This window comes from Hibiscus syriacus, unplaced genomic scaffold, assembly GCF_006381635.1.
Source record: "Hibiscus syriacus cultivar Baekdansim isolate YM2019G1 unplaced genomic scaffold, ASM638163v2 tig00110864_pilon, whole genome shotgun sequence".
NCBI lineage: Eukaryota > Viridiplantae > Streptophyta > Magnoliopsida > Malvales > Malvaceae > Hibiscus > Hibiscus syriacus.
In genome coordinates, this window is record NW_024062893.1 from 2,746,995 (window position 1) to 2,765,572 (window position 18,578).

An 18,578-nucleotide genomic window follows, 5' to 3' on the forward strand; every position below is an offset into this window, starting at 1 on the left:
TTTTTTTTATTTCAAGTTATTTGAGTCAACTGAAATTATCATTTCAATTTTATAGTTTGAATCGAGCTGAAATTTTAAAATTTTGAGTTGCTCGAAAAATAAAAAGTTGACTAATTATTTTGAGAGTTTTACAATTTAGTTCATTTTTTCATTATTCCTTCGATTCATCCTTTATTTTGAGTCTATTTTAACCATATTTGAATCACATGCTCCTAAACCATTATAGAATACATATCTACTTTCAATTTCTCTTTTTTGATAATAAATTTTCTATTTTTCAATTTAGTCCATCAATTTTTTTATAATTTCCTTATTTCTTCAATTCATCATTTACTTTAAGTCCGTTTTTAACAAATTTGAACCACAAGCTCCTAACCCATTGTATAATATATATGAACTCTAGATTCATCTTTTTGATAATAATTTTTTTTTCAATTTAGTCACTTAATTTTTTGTAATTTTCTTATTTCTTCAATTTATCCTTTATTTTAAGTCTATTTTTACCAAATTTGAACCGCATGCTCTTTAACCATCGTAGAATACATATGTACTTTCAATTCTTTTTTTGATAATATTTTTTTTCAATTTAGTCCCTTAATTTTTTATAATTTCTTTATTTCTTCAATTCATTCTTATTTTAAGTCTGTTTTTACCAAATTTGAACAACATACTCGTATATCATAAAAAATACATATGTAACTACAATTCTTACTTTGTTTACTAAAAATATAATCTCTCTTTTTAATCATTCCCTTAACTTTGCATTTTACTCAATTTGCTCTTTTAACTACAATTGTTTATAAATTCTTTCTTCCCATCAATTCATTGACTCCTTTATACTCTCATCAATTTTACCCTTAAATTAATTTATTTAAAATATAATATTATGAATATATTTCATAATTTTAAATTGAATTTGATATATTAAATAATATTTTGTTATGAAAAAATATAAAATATTTATATCTTATATGGCTAGATAAAGTAAAAAAATTAGAACAAATCATTTCCATTATACTATAAATAATTATAATAAAATTAGTATAGAAAATCAAATAACTCAACTCGAATTTCTTAAACTCGAATCAACTCGAAAAAAATTCAAGTTAAATTCGAGTTGTAAAATACAACTGATCAATTCTAATAACTCAAAATTTTAAGTCTAAACTTGACTCGAATCGAACACTAGTAAATATATGGTTTTTACTAATTACAATGTTTTAATTGGCCATTTCATTTCTTAGGAAAAAAACCAGCCAAACTAAATCCTTAGTACGTCGTTCTTACGTGGCCAATTTTAATTGGCCGTTTGACTTATACAAGCACACTTCCACAACAATTTTTATCCGTGTCACACATGGACCCACTTCTTCAATTAATGGGTCCTTTTTGGAGATAATAAAAATGTCGGGCAGCGCGACTCACTGAGTCGAATAACTCGGGGTGAACTCGTTTTCCCTTAACTCTTTTCTTTCTAGGGTTTTGTTTATATACTTTTGGAGTTTGAGCTTTCTTCCGAAGTCCCCGAGGATTTAATCCGTCGTTTTACTCTACTATGCTTGAAGCTTTATCGACTCTCTCAGCTAGATCTCTGCTTCGGTAGTTTTTTTTTTCGCGTTTAATTTATTTGTCTCTCTGTTGTTAAAAATTAAATTATTTGTGTTTCAATTTAAATGATGTCGAAGCTAACTCGTTTTTATTTAGTAAAATCGATGGTTCTTTTTTGTTTTAGGTTTATTTTATTTAGGAGTTGCATTTCGCATTTACTTCCGTTTTCTCAATATTTTCCGGGACTCTGCTTTTGTGCTATATATATTATCACGCGACTGCATGTGCATGCCTTATGGCTTTGTTTGCTTTTAAGCAATTTGTTAGATTTCATGGTTCAATGTGAATTTTCAAGGGAAGAACTCTAATAATTTGAAATTACCTGGAATATTTGCTTTATTTGGTTTGATCTTTTTATTCTTTTGCTATTTAGTGTTCAATTTCAATTTGCTATAATGGAAGGATTTCTGTTTATCTATGTTTTTTTATTTATTTTCTGGGGGAAGTGAACAATGAAGATCTTATTTAGGCTAAGTTTTAACTTAAATTGTCTGTGAATAAAATTGTTTATGATTTAATAAATTCTAAATACCTTAAGCTGTTGATTAAATTTTTGCATCTTAAAAATAAAATTGGATTTCACTAGGTTAGTTGGACTGTGTTATTGTTGAAGTTTCTGAAAACAAACGGAGGGGGGAATTTTCAGAAAGTAAGAACTTGAAAGATTGAAACCATGTCTTCTTTCTACTTTGTAGAAGTGCTGATCTCCCTGCGGAGAAAGCATTGGGTGCCTTTTACTCAAATGCGTTCTTTGTATAGACTTTGAATGGATTTTAAAGGAGAGGGATTGTCATATGCTCTCAAAAATTTAAGTTTAGAAAGTGACAAAAAGCCCTTTGATGGTTCTCTGCCATCTTTAGAGCCCCTATCTGTCCCTTCTACTGCTTTCCCTCTTTCTATTAAACATGTCTTTTTTGTGAAATCCTAGTTCTTAGGACTGTCTGTATATTGTCTCTTCTTTAATCCTTAGTTCCTGGTTGAAGAATTTCCTTTGCCTCTAGTAAGCATTATTGGCCCCCAAACTCAACATACTCCAAAGGAAATGTGTAGCTACTAACAGGGAGTAATATGTCTTGTCTAAGAGTCACTTTTACCATACTATGATCTTTTTTCTCAGCTTTCAAAATTTTCTTTCTTAAAAAAAAAGATGTTGACGATAATTTCACTGAATTTTTCTGTTACTGTTTTTTGTTGCATCTGAAGAGTCTTTGTTAATGTGCAGTGTATATCCCGTATCTGTATCATCATTATGCTTGACCAATAAACATATACTGAGGACTAAGAATGTTTTCCTGAAATGGAAAGATGATCTGGTTCATAGAGAGAATTCTTGCTTGTATTTAGCTTAAAAGAGGGTATATTAACTCTGTTCTTTAAAATATTCTATTCTTGTAATCTACTATGTGAAAAAGGCTCCTGTTTCTATGTAAGTAGTGACATTGAAATTTCTCATGTTTAATTGATATTATTCTTCGAAACTTTATTTATTGATAATCATCTACAATCATGTGTGATTAACAGTGTCATTTAGGTTAGATGATTGAAAGTTGTGCATTCATGAAAATCTACGTAAAGTAATTTGGAATCTCTTCTTCTTATCATGACTACTGCTTTTCCCTTTAGGGTGTAGTTACGCTTGAAAGTTTATGGAAGAATACAATCACCAAAGCTAGTGTTTTTCAATGTATTCAAAAAGTTCTGGTCAAGGAGATGGGCCAGTTTCTGGGCCTGTGCGCACAAGTGATAGGCTCAGGAGAAGGCCGAAAGTGTATGGCCGTACATATTTTTATTACAGTCCAACCATCATTCGGACTAGGAAAAGCAAGACAAAGACAAGAACAACAGCTTCTCGCATTGCTAGAATGTTGAGCTCAGGAGATCGATCAGTTCGGCCTTCAAAAAACAAGGTAACTTGCGGATTCTTATCAACTGTATATACCCTGTTGATAGTCTTTTATGCAGTATGAGGGAGAATTTTTAGCACATGCATTTGAATCTTCTCCTATTTAATTATAGTTTTTCTCTCTCTATAAAATATATTGCAAATATTAAGGCGCTGATCTGTTTGTGGTTTTTGCTACTTTCTTTTGTTCTTTTGCTTCTTGAAAAGCTGCTACAAGACAATATAAAACTTAATAAGCTCAATCTTAATTTTAATACAGAAAACTTAATTAAATGTGTTAGAGCAGCCTTGTAGTAGTAGTCCTATTAGTAGTAGGTATAGTAGTAGTCTCATTTGTTTAGGAGTCTTTTATGATAAGAAAGATAAGTCTTGTGAGTCTTTGTAATCTAGATAGAATTTTATTTTTAGAGTCCTATTAGAAGTCAGCTACTCAGTCTATTTAAACTCTTGTAATCTCCTACTTCAGAAATCAGATTTTTTCTTGTGTTAACTTCATTGTTCTTTCCTTCTCTCTCGATTTATTCTCTTAGATTACAACAAAATGTGACACAGAGATAACACAATTTGTCTATGTGACAGTAGCATGTTTCATTTTGTTATCTAAAGAAATAAAAATATTATTTATTTTTCTTGTAAATATTGTTTGATTATCCAAACATGCCTTTTGCTATAGGAAGCAAAAGCAACAGCCAAAAGGAGTTTCAGGTGGTTTTCCACTGCCATGATTAAAGCTGAGAAACTTTATTGGATGCTTTTGTTTATTACTCAAAAATGGTTCATTTGTTTTAGGAAAAAAAAAAGATATGCAGAAGACCATCAACAATCACTTGTTTGAAGTGCATAAGACTTCAGCTTATATTAATTTAGAGACTGTTTAAAATCGGAAGGACTTATCTCTTCTTTGTTCCATGCATATAACCCACTTCTTTTGTTAGCTCAATCTTTGACTGCTTTCAAGGTGGATACATCACTTGAACCTAGGATGGTCCATGCCATAGTCACATGGATCACGGTACGCTCTGGTACGAGAACGTGGAACAGGATCGCAATTCGCTAGGTCCCTAAAATTCGGTACGAGGGGGGTAGACTTATTTCGGATCGCTCCGGTACGATGTACCAGTTTCATAGGTTGATATTTTTCTACATCAAATTTTATAAGTAACTATAAATAGTAGGAATAAAATAAAAGAAATTAAAACTTCCTTAATAACTGAAATAACACATAAGAAACCAAGAATTTAAACAGATATTTACCCTTAACCAGAAACAAATATAAAATTGAACAGGTAAAATTAGAAATAAATCAGTGACCTAAGTACAAAATGCGCATAAGTGACAGGGTCCTATATACAATTGATCAAATTCGGTTTAAGCTAAAATAATATGTAAAATAACATAAATGGTACCTAAACATTTGAAACAAAATAAGAAAATTGGGATGAATTAGGGACTGTTTTATAAAAATTCACTAAATTACAAGGGCCTAAACCTAATTTATCCCTAAGAATACGGTGACTAAATCCCTAATTAAACCAACCCCGTCGTTCCCCCATTTCCTCTCCCTCAAGCTCCTCTTTAACATTCGATGAACCCAAAGCTCGTACCGAATCGCGATTTTGAAACGACTGGAACGCATTCGTACCGCGTTTTGGATCGCATCGTACGGTACATAGATCGTGGGCTGTTGAGCGATTTCTGTAACTATGGACCATGCATTGTTAAGGTGAACTAGAAAACTATTTACTTTGTGCTAGAGCTTTTCCTAACCTTGCATAGTTCTTGTTTATGTTGTTAATATGAATGCATGCTTCATTCTTTGTGACACGTAGTGATGCCTGATGGATCTTGACATTAAGTTTTTTGGGTTCAACTATATATGCGGTGCATTTGGTTTGCTAAAATGGAATTGGGAGTGAATGTATTAAAACAAGTTATATGTATATTTGTTTAGTATAGTATGCATCATATGTTTGTTTAGTTTATTAAAACAGTACTTTTAATGAAGATATCTTATTATGTTTTACCAATATAAAAACATACTTTTTTTTTATAGAAATTACAGGCCTCATTAAAAACCCCCTTCTTGATTAAAGGAATTCTTGGGAGAGTTCCTTAATCATTGGAGGGAGGAAAGGAGTGTCTTAGGATTTTATTGATCAGGGACTCATTACATAAAATACAACCAAGACACACTGACAAAGCCATAAAAATTACATAATATTTAAACAAAACTCCCTAACCGACCAAACCTTCCTTAAACAATAACAAAACTTTCCCAGCCCCTTCAGCCTTAATAGACCAAGAACCTGCTAGAAAACCTCTATGACCCTTAATAATATTCATCCAATCCCCTGTTTAGCTAGAGAATCAGCCTCACAATTGCAACTCCTCAGGATATGTCTAATAATGATTTCCCTCTCCAAGATTATGGAAGCAATTTTTTGAACCAACGAACTAAGAAAACGAGGAGATGAAGTCGGCAACAAAATCCAATCCACCACTGACTTACAATCACTTTCTATAATTAACCTTCCTTCCAAAGCCCAATCCGTCGAAAGCAAGAAACTCAGATATTTGGATCTTGTTGCACATTTTTTTAACAACTATTTAGCAAATACTCATTGTATAATATGAACAAAAGAACCACTTGCAATAATATAACTATAAAATTCAATTAGCTTGTTAGTTTGTGAATAATGATTGGTAGTAAAATAAAAAGATAAATAACAATGTATTTTTTTCTTTATCTTATTATAATTTATAAATTGAAGTTAGACATATATACAATTTATTTTGAGGGTACCCATTTAATTTAATATATAAAAACATATAAATATATTTACTAATGAAAATTTTCAAAAATTTTGTGGGACTAGATGAAAAGTTTCAAAAACTTTGGGGCTAATGGGAAGTTTCAAAATTTTTGGGGCAATGGAATTTCTCATTTTGGGAGTGAAGGGTGGGGAAGCCTGCCTTGGCCCCCATTTTGCTCCGCCATTGGTGGTACTTGTACATTAATTTTGTTCCATGGTATCATATTACTTTCATTTCAAGTTCATTGTCCTGCTGTTTTTTTAGATCAACCCATAGATTCCTTTTTCTCAGTTATCTCTGGCTTTTCTATCGGAGGGTGTGTTTTATGTTGGTTTTCTTGAATATTTTGCATCTTTGCACACATTTCATATTACCACCTCTTGAAGCTTAATTGGATCAAATGATTCATTTGTCAGTGATATCATATATTCTGAATCTGATTAATTCTTAATTCTCTTGTTGCAGTCAGGCACACTCAATCTTCGGCGTTCATCCAGAAATAGGAGAGTTTCTGTGAATCTAAATGGTTTTACTGATAGTTCTGGTTCTGGGGATGAAGATATGATGGTACCTTCCAAGCATGCAAAATTTTTGGAATTCAATTACCTTTCTCGGATTTGATGCATCATCAATATTATCACGCCATAGAAAGTGTATTCTGTTTCAACTTGCTATTTTTTTTCTTTTCAGAGACCTTCATATCGACCTTTGAGAAACCGTGTTGATAACAGTGTTAGTCAAGATGAGTCTCCTTCTCCCAAATGCAAAAAGACCATGGAGACTAAAGAAACTCCTCGTCGTGAAGGATTGCGCCCTCGTCGTTCAAAAGGAGTTGCAATTAAGCTAATGAGTTTGGATTCTGGTGCTGAGCAAGACATTTCAGAGGAGAAAGCTGGTGAAGATGAAACTGAAAATGGGAATGATTTAGATGATGATGCTAGAGGTGATGGCCAAAATGAGAGTGAGGGTGAGGGTGAAGATGAAGGAGAGGATGATGGTGATGATGAAGACGGTGAGGAAGAGCAGGAAGGAAGGAGGCGGTATGATCTTCAAAACCATACTGAAGTACGCAGGCTTTCTATGGATGAGAGCAAGCAAAGAGCTAGATCTCCACGGAGGGTTTTGCATCAAGGAATGGGGACTAAGGTCAGTAGGGATGTTAGAAGGGGTGGCTCACAAGTTCATAAGCGTCATCGTCTAACAAGAACGGAGGATTCTGATGATTCTCTTCTTGTGGACGAGTTGGATCAGGGCCCTGCTATTCCTTGGGGCCGAGGTGGGAGCAAATCAGGACCACCTTGACTGTTTGGGGGACTAGACATGCATGGGACAATAACATGGGGATTAAATGCAGCTGCATCTGGTTGGGGTCATCAAAGTGATGCTTTTGCCACGTTGACTTCTGGAATTCAGACTGCTGGACCAAGCTCTAAAGGAGGGGCAGATATTCAACCCTTACAGTTTAATGAAAGTGTAAGCTTTGATGAAATAGGTGGGCTTTCTGAATATATTGATGCTCTGAAGGAAATGGTTTTTTTCCCCTTGTTGTATCCAGATTTTTTTGCAAGTTATCACATCACCCCACCTAGGGGTGTCCTGTTGTGTGGTCCTCCTGGCACTGGTAAGACATTGATTGCAAGAGCATTAGCATGTGCTGCTTCAAGGCAGGTCAGAAAGTCAGTTTTTACATGCGAAAGGGTGCTGATGTTCTTAGCAAGTGGGTTGGTGAGGCTGAAAGACAATTGAAACTTCTTTTTGAAGAGGCACAAAGGAATCAGCCTTCCATCATTTTCTTGGATGAGATAGATGGGCTTGCACCTGTAAGGTCTAGTAAGCAAGAGCAGATTCACAATTCTATAGTGTCTACTTTGCTTGCCCTCATGGATGGTCTTGATTCCCGTGGGCAAGTTGTTTTAATTGGAGCAACCAATAGGATTGATGCCATTGATGGTGCCTTAAGACGCCCTGGGCGATTTGATCGTGAATTCAATTTTCCTTTTCCTGGTTGTGAAGCACGTGCTGAAATACTAGATATTCACACTCGGAAGTGGAAGCAACCTCCATCTAAGGAACTTAAAGTGAAACTTGCTGCTAGTTGTGTGGGATATTGTGGTGCAGATTTGAAAGCCCTATGCACTGAAGCTGCCATTCGTGCTTTCCGTGAAAAGTACCCTCAAGTGTACACCAGTGATGACAAATTTCTGATAGATGTCGACAATTACCCCTGCTGCTAACAGAGGTTCCATTGTTCAATCTAGACCTTTGTCTTTGGTGGTTGCACCATGCCTGCAAAGACATCTCCAGAATGTCATGAATTATATATCTGACATATTTCCTCCCCTAACACTGTCATCTAAGTTGACCAAGTTATCTATGCTCTCATATGGATCTGCAATTCCTCTTGTTTATAGGCCTCAGCTTCTCCTTTGTGGCGCCGATGGTTTTGGCTTGGTAAATATTTTGCATCCACTTGATTTTGATTAACTGTAAATGTTCAAGCCAAAAACTAAATATACTTACTGGTCTAGTTCTATAGGATCATCTTGGACCCGCAATATTGCATGAGCTAGAGAAATTTCCAGTACATTCTCTTGGTCTTCCATCTCTTCTTTCGGATCCTAGCGCAAAGACACCAGAGGAAGCAGTGGTGCATATTTTTGGTGAAGCAAGGTCAACACCGTCTATACTCTATATACCTCAGTTTAATCTATGGTGGGATAACGTGAGTGCTTCCTTTCATTGACCGACTTTTCATATCTGATTCTAATTAAATAGTATTAGAAAACGAAGTGCACTTACTCATTTTCTTTTATATAAATTTTCAGATACTTCAGAGCTAGTTTTTTAGCATATTTCTCTACTCTTTCTTATCTTCTGAATTTAAGGAATTTTGTATTGCAGGCACATGAACAGCTAAGGGCTGTTCTGCCTACTCTTTTAGAAGAGTTGCCTCCCGACTTACCTATATTATTGCTTGGAACATCCACAGTTTCACTTGCTGAATTTGATGGGAATCCATATTCAGTATTTCCTCAGCGTAGTGTGTATGTCAAACTAGCCCTTGAAGTAACCTTTTATGCATTTCCACATATATTTTTTATTTTGGAAATCATTTTCACCATTGCAATAATTTTTTTTATTAAAGTTGGAAGTCTTATTAAAAACTCCCTTCGTATTCGTCCACATACTAACAAGCATGTTAACGAACATTGGAAGGAAGAAAAGAGTACCTCATATTTCATTAAATAAAACACCCAGTACATATGAAAACACGGAATACCCTCATACGGGGATAAACACCATTACAAAAAACCAAAATCACCTAAAACTCTCACCTTCTTGACCACAAAGCCCAAGAGACAATCACCCTATTCCTAAGTTGCACCTCCAACAAAAGAAAAAAACAACCCAACAACTAAGGACATAACATAACATAAAAAACAACACCTAAAACCATTAAAACAAAATCAACCGCCTCTGAATAGAACTCCACTAAAAGAACCATCACGATCCAATTCCACCTAAAATAATTCAGCTCCTAAAAAGATCTTCAATGGAACAAAACCACACTTCCTTCCCATCAATCAATCTATCCTTGCAATTTTATTCAAACCTCCTTTCTTTTGCTTGCATTTCTTCACCACACGATTTCTTCTTAATTTCCCAGGGAAAGGGGCATTGCTGAGGTATCTTCCTGTAGTTGAATTGCGTCATCGAATATACCATTAGAAGGAAGGAGACCCATCATAAGAACATCTTCTGAGGCTCGAGGGCTGGCTCCATCAGAAGAGTCAACTGATTTATCAACTAGATGCTCCACGATATTTAAGTTTGAATTATCCAAAGCCTCCGTTGAGTGAAACCCTGAAACTGAACAAGGGGATGAAGATAATCCTAACCCAACACCGACAGACCCGCTTTTGATAAGATCATCCTCACCAAATTTGTTACTCGAATTCTCAACACCCTTGGCACTCTTCAGGAGTGAAACATTTTCTAGGCTGGCAGCTTCAATGGCAACATCTTCGTCGGAACATTTTAAACCTGAGGAGAACACCGACGACCTTGACTGAGAATTGTCCGGCGAAGCCCCATGAGAACAAACACGATCTAATGAATCATCGACTTCCTCAGGGACCCAAGACTTTGGTCTGAAGGAAGACTCGACTTCATGCACCAGGATTTTAAAGAAATTAGCCCCGACCTTCGAATCCAACGACTCATCAATTCTCACTTGAGCCTTTGTGAGGATTTGAATTTTTGCCCAATCAAAAGACGAAGGAAATTGAGAGCTTTCGTCGATTGCTAATATTTTGCCCCACCTCGCTGTAATGTTCTTGAAAGTACCCCAATTTCAAGCGTGAAAAGGAATCCCTTCGCAAACTAACCACACTCGACGGCACTCCACCTCTAGAATCTTTGACCAAGCTGCAACTCTGGAAAACCACTCTACAAGAATCTCTGATTATTCTTTCTTCACACTTCTCAACGTAGCAAAGTCTTCAAAAATCATTTGAACAACATTCCCAGAAGTTCTCATTAACGAGAAACCAGCGAGGCCTTTGTCTTGCAAGATTGCCGATTTTGATAAAGTTTTTGTACCACCCCGTTAGACAGTTTCCCAACACTTGAAGTTTAGCTTCGTTAACAACAACTTCTACTGCACAGAGATTATTCCCTGTAACGACTTCCATTCCAGACTGATGGTGGACAACTGGCGAGAACTTTCTCCAATAAGACTGTCAAGGGTTGTATTTAGCCAAAGAGACACCAATTTTGATGCCGTCAATGTGAGAGCCATTCATTTTTGAGATCGCTTTCCTTGATTCTTCAATTGTTGCAAAGCGAATGAACCCGAAACGAACCTCTTTTGAATTTCTTTTTGTGGGAATGAAGGCATCAATGACATGATCGTGGGTACAAAATAAAGATCCAAACCTTTTCCAATGGATCTTCTCTGGTAAGTTTTCAATGTATAACGTACAACATCCAATTTTGTACCCATTACTGATTTTTGGGTGGCCTTCCTTACACCAATTATTAAAACCGATTCTCCTACTTCTTGGTGTTGCACCTGACTTGTCACCACAATACCCCTTTGTGATGAACTCCTTGGTTCCAGCTTGGACAACATCTGCGGCAGATTGAGCTGCTGATGCAGCTACTAAAGATAGCTTCCCAATCTTCTGAGCCACACCAGAACCACCGTTGACAGTCTCCTTCGCAACAGGTGGATCCCTCCAGGCACTGCCCTCGGCTAGGGCTTGGATACGATCGCGGTAGATACTCGTGGCATTAGTGTTAAACTTGGTAACGATATCGGTTTCTTTAGGAACACCGTATTGTTCCAAAAAGGCGTTGAGCTTCTCTTTACCACTGGATTCCATTTTCTTGAACTTGATGTCGGACCACGAATCCATGGTAACGGATCGGACGAACGAGATGTGGACACCTAAGCCGCGGTGTTTGCCGGAGCATTCTAAGCACATGAAAGCGCCGTAGGAAACCGAAGCCCACTGGGGATTCTTTTGATTACAGTCGACACAAGTTTTGTTTCCCGGCTGTGATCGTTGATCCCGTAGTCGCCTCGTTGCCGCCGTCTTTGAATCAGATCAGGACATGCACCAGCTATATAAAAAGGTTCTTGGACGGGGACGATGAAAAACACCAAAACACGCCGAGAAGGTGAAAAATCGCAGCCTACACTTGGGATCTACGCCAATTTGGAGTTATTCTTACAAAGAAAGGACCAGAATCGGAAACATAGTGAAGAGACGAAACTCCTTGTGAATTTTGGGTTTGAACGGCAGCCGGAAAGTGGCGGCGGACGGCGGAGAGAAATGCCGGAGGATAACGACGGCGAATGGCAGAAGACGTTGAGGAGCGCTGAAGGGAGGACGAACGACTGACACCTAATTCTATGAGGAGCTAGAAGGTCACCTGGATTCAAGAGAGAAGCGCTAGCTTTTTACCATTGGCAATCATTGTTCATAACATAGGCTTGTCATCATGATGTTTTGCTTTTCAGTAACTAAATCTGTCTTGTCCTTTCTTGCAATAATGGATCTTGGCATCCCATAGCAAAATGCAGTGACAGCTTTCTCTTTTATGCTGATATGACGCGGAATGTAGAGATTCACTTTTTTCTTTAAAGAATTAAGTAGTTGAATAGAATGATATTACTGTATTGCCTTTTTCTTCACTCTGCTTCTGTTGTGTTGATATTACTGAACTGCATGAAATTTTATTATCAATATTGTTCGACTAATCATGGGTATTTATTTACTTATGTTTTTTTCGATTACAACTTAGTTCACCTGTCTTGTATAATTTTTATTTTCAGCTACCAAGTGGAAAAACCATCAACTGCAGACAAAACTTTGTTTTTTGACCGTTTAATTGAAGCTGCTATGTCAGTATTGTTGGAGGCTGTGACCAAAATGCCCCAGGAATCAGTATCTCTTCCTGAACTTCCCAAAGTGCCAAAAGTGGCAACTGGACCGAAGGTCTCAGAAGTGAAGGCCAAAGTAGAAGCTGAGCAACATGCTCTTCGCCGCTTACGTATGTGCCTTAGAGATGTTTGCAATCGGTAAAGTTACATGGTCCTTTTAGAATCTATAACATATTATATTGTACTATATAACTTAGGCCACCAATTTTTTTATCCTTCTATCCCTTTTATCTTCCTTTCTATCACTTTATCTTGGTGACTGAAATTCTGTTCAACTGTGAAACATATTTCAATTGATTTGGGTAGAATTTGGGACAAATAGTTTAGGGAACTGGAGCTCAGGTTTTACTGTTGAATTAAAATTTCATAAATGGAAAAATTATAATGAAGATCGGAAGAATATCTAAAGGTTTCCAAAGAATTATGTGTGGCATATTAGGTGTATTCTGTGGAACTGTTATGTCAGGTGACCTTGAGATAAATTGTGCTTTTAAGAAAATAAAAGTTGTGAAACAATTCAAAACCTTGAGAACAGAATTAGAGAGAAAAATTGACCTTTAGACATGCAATAAATCTAGTTTCTATTTAGACCTTGATCATGAATGAAAAAGGGGTTATTTGGTTTTTGGTTTTTTTCTTCTCATTTCACATTTATTTATTTTTTTGATAAGAATTTCAGGCCTCGTTAAAATCCCCCTTCTTGATTAATGGAGCTTATATGAACTCCTTAATCAGCGGACATTTCACATTTATCAACCCTTTTAGATTATGGTTGATCATTATTATTAATGAAATTTGAGATACTCTTTTCCTCCTTCCATTGATTAAGGAACACCGTTTGGTGTTCCGTTAATCATGAGGGATTTTTTTAATGAGGCCTCCACTTCCTATAAAAAAAAAGATTATGGTTGATCATGTTGCAGGATATTATATGATAAAAGATTTAGTGCCTTCCATTATCCCGTCACTGATGAGGATGCCCCAAACTACCACTCAGTAATCCAGAACCCTATGGACATTGCTACACTATTGCAGCGGGTTGACTCTGGGCAATATCTTACTTGTTCATCTTTTCTGCAAGATGTTGACCTGGTTGTAGCCAATGCAAAGGTGTGGGTTTGTCAAATTCTAGATGCAGTCTATTCCGAGTTTCTTTTTTATATTAAACTTAGTTGAACAAGTACCTTGCTACTCATGGAGGGTAAACATTTGCACATTTACTAATGCATGTAGGAAAGGATAGAGGGCATTCACTTTTTTGAGATGCTAGTAGATAACTAGGGCTCAAAATTTTGTTCATCTTTTCTGCAAGATGTTGACCTGGTTGTAGCCAATGCAAAGGTGTGGGTTTGTCAAATTCTAGATGCAGTCTATTCCGAGTTTCTTTTTTATATTAAACTTAGTTGAACAAGTACCTTGCTACTCATGGAGGGTAAACATTTGCACATTTACTAATGCATGTAGGAAAGGATAGAGGGCATTCACTTTTTTGAGATGCTAGTAGATAACTAGGGCTCAAAATTTTGTAATTTTGGAGTTTATTGTTAAATTTTGGGGCTCAAGTTTATTGAATCTTTAAAAGGAAAAAGAGTGGCTGGTTGCAGAGAGAAATTCCAAAGAATATTTTCGCGGCTGCAAGGTTGCAGTTTGGAACTGTTTCTGGAAACCCATTCATTAAGAGGGTAATAGATTTGCTGATATAGGTTATCTGAAGTAGTTAATAGAAATGGGTAGGATCTAGGCTTGTATAGAAAAGCGAATGATCCAACGTTTGATAGTGGTACCTCACCTGAAAATAGAGGTCCTTCTCTCAAGAGGGAACAGAAAGGGAGCATGAGATATTCCTCGACATAAAAGCTTCAACAACTCAAAATCTTCTCCTCCATTAGGTTTAGAATTTGTTATAGGAGAGTATCTACTAAATATGTAAAACAACCAATTCAGATAACCAAGAAAATAAACCTTAACCCTTGTAAAATGCTATAATAAACAAAAGTCAGCATCTAAGTATCATGTTTAAGCAAAGGATAGAGGAACTAAAAAGTGCACTTCTTACAATTAATGAAATAAATCTAGAAATATAAAGTCCTAATTACTAAGTAAAATATTGACAACAAGCCATGTACAGAAGAGTAGGGTCTGAATATTACTTCATATTAATTATCTTTACTGTCAGTGTATTCTTGTAATCAGGTTTGCCATTAATTTAAATATTAGATTTTATTTTCATGTTACTAAAGAGATCACTTGGAAGTTCCGTTTTATTTTTGGATATAAACCATAAATGAGTCTTCTGCTGATGCCAGGACTGGAATTTATAACTAATCTTCAGGTGTATAACATGCACTACTGTATTCTTCATTAATATTTTTTTTCCATTTGAAGGGTGTGGAAGGCAACATACTGAAAAGGAATTTCATTAATAGGCCATATGTTCGTATTGCTTGTTCCTTTTTAGCACTCTATTTATTCATCTCATGTAACCATCACAAATTTGCCAAAAATCTTGATTATCTGATAGGGTACCGATGTTTCTGTAAGCCAAAGTTTGAAACCATAGCATCCTCTGATTTGTCTTGTTGCCTTCAAGGTTTCTGGTGCCTGATTTGCTTTTGCCTTCTTGAAATGCAGGCTTATAATGGAGATGATTATAATGGTGCCAGAATTGTTAGCAGAGCTTATGAACTACGAGATTCAGTTGGTCCACATATTTCTTTTGAATTTTATTCTCATTTTTTTTATAGGAATAATAGGTCTCATTAAAAACCTCTCTTAGTTAGCTCTATAAAAGAGTAACTAGTGGAAGGAGGAAAAGAGTGCCTTGATTTATTGAATATAGAACTATTACCAATAAAATTTGAGGTACTCTTTTCTTCCTTCTAATGTTCGTTAACATACTTTTAGTATGTGAACGAATATGAAGGGAGTTTTTAATGAGACCTCCAACTTCTATAAAAAAAAATATAGCACTATTACAAGAATTTTATTCTCATTATACGGGGCTTTTTCCCCCTTTCATTCATTGCATAATATTTAAATGTTTTTCAGGTAACTGGTATGCTGTCGCAGATGGACCCTTCACTGGTTGCTTGTTGTGACAAAATTGCTGCCCAAGGGGGTCCAACGCATATGCCAAATGACATGGGTGTGTCTACTCTCCCCTCAGTACCTGTAGTGCAGCTTGGAACTGTCACTCGAGCAAGTTCCCGACTTCGCAATGTCCAGCCAGAGGCCAATCTTCAAAGTTACGAGGCTTTGAAAAGGCCAAAGAAGAATGCTGATACTGCTCTTTCAGGTATCTTGATGTCCACTGTGTGTATACATAGATTAGCCGGCTCTCATTTGGTGTTTTGATGAGGGTTTAAGGGTTTAGTTTATACATTTAATTACTAAGGCATTGGATTTAGTTATCTCAGTTGGTATCCGATACCAGGATAGGCATATGCTTTTACATTTATATTTTTAAAGGGCCTTTCCCTCCTAAAAGTTCCACTCAACCTTAAATCTAATTTAAATTCACCTCTTGGAATCAGTTAGGATAGAAATGTGCCCATCTACCTGCTCTTAAGCAGCTGTCAGGGATATATTATCGTTTTAGTTGGTTTTATTCCTTCAGTGGTAATTTTGTTTCCCCATTGATGTATTGTGAAAGTAGAAGGTTTTGGTGTTCCCAATTTTAGGTTATCATGGGAAGCAACTATTCTCCATCAGATTAATTTCATCCCATTCAATACCCTAATTCTATGAAGTGTTGAATATGCTTTTTTTTTTTAACTCCACCAACGAAAACGTAAGAGTAAAAAACTTAAGAAAAATGAAATGGTAGCGTGGTTTGTGAAAACTTATAATACCTGTACTCTAAATGTTCATGTATGGCATATATTCAGACATGGGTATGAGAGAATGATCCTCCAAATATATTGAAAATTTTGGAAAGAAAATCGAGTATACGCATGCTTGACATATCCATATTTGAGACTTAGGTGAAAACCTTCATATCGCATATCAATCTTGATAAAGAAAACTGTAGAAAATGAAGAATTATTTCCGTATCGTATTTTCTTTGATCATCGTATAATTTTTGTAGTTTTCTTTTTCCTACATTAGAAGTGTTATGATTGCCTGTGGCTGGGACTTATCTGTTAATCTATGCAGCAGAAGACAAATCACGGGTAGCGGATTCAACACTAACGAAGACATCATCTCAAATCCAGGAAGCAAACGAGATAAACTGTGAGGGGTCTGAGCCTGGTTTCGGAGATGGAAACCAGCAAGAAACTTGTATGGAATCTGATGGTCATATTGATGGTAGTGGATCCGAGGACATTAGAATATCGAGTGGTGAGATTTCTAAGCAAGTAGAAAGGATAAAGCAACTGTTTGTGGAACGAACGGAAAACAAGGGAATTCCAGAGCTTGAAAGGGTGTACAGTCGTGTTATGAAAGGCATATTTGAAAGCAGGGAGAAAGGAGTTGGAGATGATGCCAAGACATCAATTTTGAAGTTTTTAATGCAATTTGCAGAGGATGAGGCAAATTTCTGATCTCTTCACCATTTAGGTTAGGCAGGCTGTTGTCAATTCGGAATTTTCTCTTTTTAATTCATGAAGGCCTTCTCTTTTTCTGTCTCAATCGTACATACTGCACCACAGATCTAAATTACAGTGAATAGATCAATTTTCATCTGTAACAAATGCTTATTACAGTGGTCAATTTGCTGGTAAAATCTGAATAGTAAAAAATCTTGACCATAACATTGCTATTGCTATTATGCGTCCATAATAATATTGCATTATTATAACTGACTGGCATTAGGACGTTTACCTTGCACCATTTTGCCCGTCTCGAAATTGTTTTTGATTATTTATTCATTAAAAATGGCAAACTACATACTTGACTGCGTAACAAGTCCTTTTTTTATCATCATTTTTGAATTTTTGTTAATCAGATCATTCGATTATTTAAATACATTCAATCATGTCATTTACCGTTAATGTTTAACGAAAGTGTTAATGTGACAGTTAATAAAATCGGTATAATTATACATTTGGTCACTGTTACTTATATATTCTATCAATTTGGTTCAAATTTTAATAAATCAAAATTAATTTAATATTTAAATCATATTGTACCACGTGTCACTAGTGTCAATTCTCATGACATGTGTTATCACTCGATTGAAAGACTTAATTTATTTTAATTTAAGAAATTTATTTTTCATCAATAAGAGGATGACATGTGTCACCCTCTAGTGGAAAGAAAATTAAAATTGCTAAAATAAAGAAGATTGGGAATCAAACCTCGGTTAATAGAGCAACCTTCCAACCATTGAATCAAGCAAATTATTTGGTTTGAGATAGATTATATATGGTATATATTTTGTATATTAGTCTAAAATTAAATTCTTAATATTTTATATAATACTCTATATTTTAACTTAAATCCACAAATTAACATTAAAAATATTTATTTTTATTTTAAATTATTAAATCCATTTTATTTTTGTCTTAACTTAAAAATATATTTTATTTTATATTAACTTAAAAATATATTTTATTTTATATTAACTTAAAAATATATTATAATCTTATCATAACTTAAAAATATATTTAATTTTTATCTTAACTTTTAAAAATATATCTTATTTTTATTTTAACTTATTCAATCATTATATTCTTAACTTAAATGATTAAATATATTATAATCTGACCTCAAATTATTAAATATAATTTATCCTTATTTTAACATAAAATGTATATTTTATTCTTATTTTTAATTTATAAATGTATACTTTATTTTATT

The 18,578-nt window shown here is 35.1% G+C and overlaps 1 pseudogene; it reads left to right on the forward strand.

Annotated features, from left to right (window-relative positions):
* Positions 1–3,116: 3,116 nt before the first annotated feature.
* On the forward strand, positions 3,117–17,436 carry LOC120143842 (annotated as a pseudogene).
* The last annotated feature ends 1,142 nt before the right edge of the window (positions 17,437–18,578 follow it).